Source organism: Neoarius graeffei, chromosome 11 (assembly GCF_027579695.1).
Source record: "Neoarius graeffei isolate fNeoGra1 chromosome 11, fNeoGra1.pri, whole genome shotgun sequence".
In the NCBI taxonomy this organism is placed as follows: Eukaryota; Metazoa; Chordata; class Actinopteri; order Siluriformes; family Ariidae; genus Neoarius; species Neoarius graeffei.
The window spans coordinates 37,351,281-37,357,280 of record NC_083579.1 but is presented as its reverse complement, the minus strand read 5'-3'; positions in this window follow the sequence as shown (position 1 = coordinate 37,357,280).

Genomic DNA, 6,000 nt, shown 5'->3' with positions numbered 1-6,000 from the left:
AATTATTATTTATGTTATACCACACAAATTTGCCAGCAAATAAATTTGTTTATTAAAGAATGATGCATCATACTTTAAAAAAATAAAATAAAACAGGTTGTTGTCACTTACTTTATAGCAGCTATAAACAGTCGTTCCCTCATCAGCCTTGCCATGTTACTGAGAAACCAGAAAAAGTGTAAACTCCTCTGTCCTGAAGATGTCAGAAAACTTAGTTACAGCTTTATCTCTTACTGTTACAAACCACTGACTCCATAAACATTTCATAAATTACAGAAATACCATCAGATAAGTAACACCATATCATCAATTGCATGTTTATTTTCAATGAACTGTCTGCTGTACAAGTCCCTGTGGATGAGCTGCTACTATAGAAACGATAATGTATCAGAAGGAGTGCATTAATATAAACCTGTGATCGCTGCTGTTATGGAAAGTTTAATAAAGCCCATACTGACTGATGATTTAAATTCGCACTTCTCTCAGAGTGAGACTGCAGTAAAGTGTAAACATGTAGTGTTTGCTGACATTCACACACCACACTGATTGTTGTTAACGTGTGTGTGTGTGTGTGTTGTGTGTACTGTGACCTCTGCCATCTTTAACTTCCCTTTACAGTAAATAGAGATGGAAAGGTAATGTGTGTGGTTTTAGTGATTTAAATACAAACCTGAGAGACTGGCACGGGGCTGTACCTGCGTCTCAGACTCAAGCGTCACTCTCCAGAGAAAACTCACACACTCATGCAAATCACAGAGTCAGAACTCTCCCTCTTGAGTACACACACACACACACACACAAGTGCAAGAACCTTCGATGATTCAGCTTGATCCGAGAAACGTCAGCCGGAAAACCCATCTCTCTCTCTCTCGCTCTCTTTAATTTTTTCTTTGGGGATTTATCACATTTCAGCTTATTAACCCCGATACTGGACCGTCATCTCTATGCAAATACGGGGGGGAAAAATCAGAAAGGACATGTGGGACACGTTTCATTTACATTTCAAGGGAAGTGCTCAACATACAGAGTGTGAGAAAACTCAGAAAATCCTTGTGACAGAAACAGAGACAGACAGACAGTTAGCGATACACAGGCAAAGTCGCCATCGTTTGTGCACGCAAAATATTCAATTGTGCTCAAATACTTTCAGAGAAATTAACCGTTAAATGTTTTAATGACCCAGCACCACAATAACACCCAAATGATTCCACACGTTTGATTAATTTGTGTATCACGTGTGCACATTTATACACAAGAAATAAACGTTTCATTATTTCTTAAGTTATTAAACATTTTCTTGACTCGTCATCACTCCATTAATGAAGCACGTTTATTTTGCGATGCACAAATGAAATGAGATGGATCAAAATACTTTTATTCACATTCTCATCATATGGGGTGCCAACTTCACGAGGTCACAGGCAGAGGTCAAATCTGGAACCTTTAATGGGTCTTCAGCTTCTGTGTAGAACATTACAAGAGCATGGTCCTATCAGAAAGTGTTGGAGAAAACGAGCAGGAAGCTATGAACCCTTAATCCCAAAAATAAAGATCTGAAGAACCATTGAAGGACAGACAGATAACATCACACACACCTGCAGATAATTATTGGCACCCTTCATAAAGATTGTTTAAAAAATATTTTGGAAAATGTCTTTATGGTTAATTAGATTAGTTCAGTTGATATCCGAGCACTGTAACTTTTAATTGAAAACATTTATTCTCATCTTATTATCTGTAGCCGCTTTATCCTGTTCTACAGGGTCGCAGGCAAGCTGGAGCCTATCCCAGCTGACTACGGGCGAAAGGCGGGGTACACCCTGGACAAGTCGCCAGGTCATCACAGGGCTGACACATAGACACAGACAACCATTCACACTCACATTCACACCTACGCTCAATTTAGAGTCACCAGTTAACCTAACCTGCATGTCTTTGGACTGTGGGGGAAACCGGAGCACCCGGAGGAAACCCACGCGGACACGGGGAGAACATGCAAACTCCACACAGAAAGGCCCTCGCCGGCCACGGGGCTCGAATCCGGACCTTCTTGCTGTGAGGCGACAGCGCTAACCACTACACCACCGTGCCGCCCAAAACATTTATTTTAAATTAGAAAATGGAATTTAAAATTTTACTGTAAAAATGAATATGATTTCTCTCATTCTCACAACAACGGTGCCAATAATTCTGCCACTGACTGTAGTTATATGTAAAGACGCACAGGATGACAAACAGAAACCTGTTCTTTCTTTTCTTTCTCTATTTCTTTTAAACTTTAGCATTAGGTAGGTTTATTTTCATGCCTATTCATTTAATCTTCTTGCTCTACTTTCATTTTCAGTTAAATTTTTTTTTTTTATCTTTTATACTTTTAATTTTTTTTTTGCATTTTTATTCAACTTTCATTTTTGGCTTTGTCTTAATCCTTTTTCTCTTTTTAATTTAATGACATCTGTAACACCTCACTTTAAAACACCAAGTTATATGTATAAAAGGTGCTATGTAAATGCAATTTTTATTGTGACTGTTTATTAATTTTATTATTATTATTCCTCTGTGTGTATGTATATATAAAATATATAGGTTTGGTCAGAAGTTTACATACACTCATCATGGTAATTTTGGGCTGTTAATGATTTCCTTGAACTGTTCTTTTTCCAGGGTGGAATGACTGTACATCTTTAATGACCTCAAAAAACAAGAATTGAGTGCACAAGTATGAATTTATTTTGGATTTTCTCTTATCCACACAGGGTCAAAATTATACATATAGACTCAAATATATACATACATTCACTTAAATCTGTTAATAAGTGGTGCTAAAGGTTCGACAAATGTCTTAAAGTGCATATTCTGGACCAATTTCATTTTTTTTATATGAAAGTATGTCCCTTTACACAATCATCCAGAAGGGTAATTTTGCACAAGGCCATCTGTCTACAGCAGAAAGAAAAAAAAAGCGTCTGGAAAAATCCCAAGGGAGTCTGGAGCCAGATTCGTGACGTTACCTGCGGAAGCGCCAGCAGGCTGCGCGAGCTTTGCACGGTTTCAGTGCACAGCCTGTGTAGACCAAGCGCTCCCATTTCTCTCTCATTGTCCGGTCTTTTGGGAAACGATGAGTACTAATCCCATCAAGATTGGTGTTGCTACACCCTCCTACGATACATCTGTTCACCATTTTAATAATTACGTGATAACGTTGAAGAAATTTGCAGAAAACCACCAGGTCGTTTTCTCATAAACAAACCAGCGCTGACGTAGGATTCAGAGGGAGGCGTCCCGCACGCGACGTCACGAAAATCAATGTTTCCCGGGAAATCCAAACGCCAAGTTTTTTCAGAGGCGGACCAATTCGCCTCAAATGGCTTGATTTCAACTGAATTTTTCTGGTATTGCGCAAGGTAAAAAAAATGGCAGAGAATGCAGAATGTGACAGATATTTGACCAAAGTTTAATATAAAATAGGAGAATTACATTGATCTTGCTCCTGAATTTACCTGTGATATGCATTTTAACTTGGCAAGGCCAAGGCTTATTAACTTCTCATTAGTGATCATGATTGACTACAACTTGTAGTTTCTCTTTGTCAGCATAAAAAGGATTTGTTTGGATTGACCAATACTCAGAACCATGGGAAAGTCCATGGAACTCAGTGAAGATCTAAGAAGGAGAATTGTAGATTTACACAAGTTGGGAAGGTCTCTTGGAGCCATTTCTAAACAACTGCAGATTCCAAGATCATCAGTTCAAACAACTGTACACAAGTACAAGTTATTCTGATGTCTCACTCCTTTGGCAAGGTCTGGAAGAAGACACAAACTGTCATCCTCAGATGAGAGGAAATTGGTTAGGATGTTCAGGAACCACCAAGGCTCAAGCCTGCCATGAACTGGAAACTGCTGGAACACCAGTGTCACTGTCCACAGTGAAGCGAGTTTTACATCGCCATGGACTGACAGGGTGCCGACTAAGAAAGAAGCCCCTGCTCCAAAATCGACACCTTCAAGCTCAACTGAAATTTGCAGCTGCCCACATGGACAAGCCAAATGTCTTCTGGAGAAAAGTTTTATGGTCAGACAAGACAAAGATTGAGCTATTTGGCCACAGTGACAAGAGGTATGTTTGGAGGAGTAAAGGTAAGGCTTTCAAACCTATGAACACTGTACCAACTATCAAGCATGGTGGTGGTAGCATCATGCTCTGGGGCTGTTTTGCTGCCATTGGTACTGGTGCATTGCACAAAGTGGATGGAATAATGAAGAAAGAGGAGGACTACCTCCATATTCTTCAACTTCACCTCAAATCAACAGCTAGACGGTTGAAACTTGGACACAACTGGGTGTTCCAACAGGACAACGATCCCAAACACACATCAAAACTGGTTATGGAATGGATAAAGCAGGCTAACATTAAGCTTCTGGAATAGCCTTCCCAAAGCCCCGACCTCAACCTTATTGAAAATTTGTGGACTACTCTCAAAAGCCAGGTCCTTGCCAGGAAACCAACCAATTTGAATAAACTCTACCAATTCTGCCAAGTAGAGTGGTCAAATATCCAGCCAGAATTATGCCAGAAGCTTGTTGATGGCTACCAAAAGCATCTGGTCGAGGTGCAACTTGCTAAGGGACCGTTAACCAAATTTTTGTGGGTGTGTAGGTATACTAGTGCATCTCAAAAAATTAGAATACCATGAAAAAGTTCCTTTTTTCATAATTTAATTCAAAAAGGTAAACTTTCATATATTCTATATTCATTACATGTAAAGTGAAATATTTAAAGCCTTTTTTGTTTTAATTTTGATGATTATGGCTTATGGCTCATGAAAATCAGAAATCCAGTATCTCAAATTATTAGAATATTCCCTAAGATCAATAAAAAAAAAGGATTTACAATACAGAAATGTCCAACTTCTGAAAAGTATATTAATTTATACACTCAATACTTGGTTGTGGCTCCTTTACCATGAATTACTGTATCAATGCGGTGTGGCATGGAGGTGATCAGTCTGTGGCACTGCTGAGGTGTTATTGAAGCCCAGGTTGCTTTGATAGTGGCCTTCAGCGTATCTGTATTTTTGGGTCGGGTGTTTCTCATCTTCCTCTTGACAATACCCCATAGATTCTTTATGGGGTTCAGGTCAGGCAAGTTGGCTGGCCAATCAAACACAGTAATATCATGGTCAGCAAACCATTTGGTAGTAGTTTTGGCACTGTGGGTAGGTGCTAAGTCCTGCTGGAAAAGGAAATTAGCATCTCCAAAAAGCTCGTCAGCAGATGGAAGCATGAAGTGCTCTAAAATCTCCTGGTAGATGGCTGTGTTGACTTTGGACTTGATAAAATACAGTGGACCAACACCAGCAGATGACATGGCACCCCAAATCATCACAGACTGTGGAAACTTCACATTGGGCTTCAAACACCTTGGATTCTGTGCCTCTCCACTCTTCCTCCAGACTCTAAAACCATGATTTCCAAATGAAATGCAAAATGTACTTTCATCTGAAAAGAGGATTTTGGACCACTGAGCAACAGTCCATTTCTTTCTCTCCTTAGCCCAGATAAGACACTTCTGACATTGTCTCTGGCTCAGGAGTAGCTTGATATTAGGAATGCGAAAGTTGTATCCCCTTTCTTGAAGATGTCTGTTCGTGATGGGTCTTGATACACTGACACCAGCCTCAGTCCACTCCTTGTGAAGCTCTTCCAAGTTCTTGAATCAACTTTTCTTGACAATCCTCTCAAGACTGCGGCCATCCCTGTTGCTTGTGCACCTTTTCCAGCCACCCTTTTCAGCAATGACCTTTTGTGGCTTGCCCTCCTTGTGGAGGGCATCAGTGATCATCTTCTGGACAACAGTCAAGTCAGCAGTCTTCCCAATGATTGTGGTTGTGTGTACTGAACTAGACCGAGAGATACACTGTGTTCATATTGTTTTACTCAAACTCGAAATTAAATATTCTAGTATTTTGAGATGTTTTTTTTTATGTTTTTGTACTGT